We start from the raw sequence: 1,315 nt of genomic DNA on the forward strand, positions 1-1,315 counted from the left end.
GTGCACAGATACTGTAGGTGAGATTGACAGGATGCTTGCATTTGAGGATGAAACATGCTATACTCAGAATTCAAAAATGATTTAAGGTGACACTTTGTTTTAAGGGCTTTGTGATGCACAGGGCATATGATACTTATATTACAATCAGAAATCCATACACCATGTAATCCATTATGACACATACCTTGTGGTCATAGCACTGCATGCTGAACTATTATTATTAGAATTATTAGGTGTGTTTTATTCATCCTCTTCTTTTGCCATTACTTTTAAACGATGTTGTATTATTTAACTAGCTGTCTTTGATTTTTTAATGACACTGTATTGATTGGCTTCTTGCCTTTGATTTTTCATATTCCTGATTTGATTTGATTTGTCATCTTTGTACATCAGTTTTTAAAAGGTGCTGTGGAAATAAAGTTATTATCATTATGATCTACGTGCAATCCTGAAACAACACAGCTCGGGTTTTAGATGTTTTCACGACTGAAATGACATTTGCTGTCCAATCCACATCCAACCTGCACTTCAAAAAGCAGATATTGTGCACACACAGCTTTTATCGAATGCAACAAAGTATTTCAAATGACCTGTGCACGTTAGTGTGGGTGGAAGAGACGTGCAGAAATGAGTGGTGGACAGTGTTGCTGGGTAGGGACTCAAACGCCCTTCGAAAAATCCTCTGTGAATGACTTTCCTGGGCTGTGTACTGTCTCCACTACACACCAAATCCAGTATTTTTCCATCAAGTAGCGCGCTGGACCACGTGACCACAGAGGAGCGAGAGGAGGGGAGGGGAGGGGGGGGAGACGCTGTCATGTTTGCATCCTCGGTTGACAGCGGTGTTCTCCGTTACTCAGCTCGCAATTTGCAAAAAACGCACAGGGGCGCAATCACACATCTGCTCCGCGCCGCTGCTGCGGACACCGTGTTTAAAATCCACGTCCACCCTTGACTTGGCCACTGTTGCCCGGGCCGCGGAACAACAATCTCCTCCAGGTCGTTTTTCTAACCCCGTGCGTTCATGATCGTGTAACCACTCCCACTCGTGGCTGGTGGAAAATTACCAGCGTACAAGCAACAGGCAAATGAATGGTAGTTGCGGTTTGTCACGTCACTCAAGCGAGCGGTGAACCTGCAAGAGACAGCTACTGTCTGTGTGTCGCGTTTAAAGAGGGACACACACTCTCCTGAGTGGATCAAAGCCTTTTCAAAGGCTGCACTTTCTGCTCCGCGCACTTTACGCACGTGTAGTACCGCCGTGTGGCGTCTACAGGGAGCGAGGTAATGTGCGAGTTAACCCTCGGGGGGAGCA

This window comes from Paralichthys olivaceus, chromosome 14 (assembly GCF_024713975.1).
Source record: "Paralichthys olivaceus isolate ysfri-2021 chromosome 14, ASM2471397v2, whole genome shotgun sequence".
Classification (NCBI taxonomy): Eukaryota; Metazoa; Chordata; class Actinopteri; order Pleuronectiformes; family Paralichthyidae; genus Paralichthys; species Paralichthys olivaceus.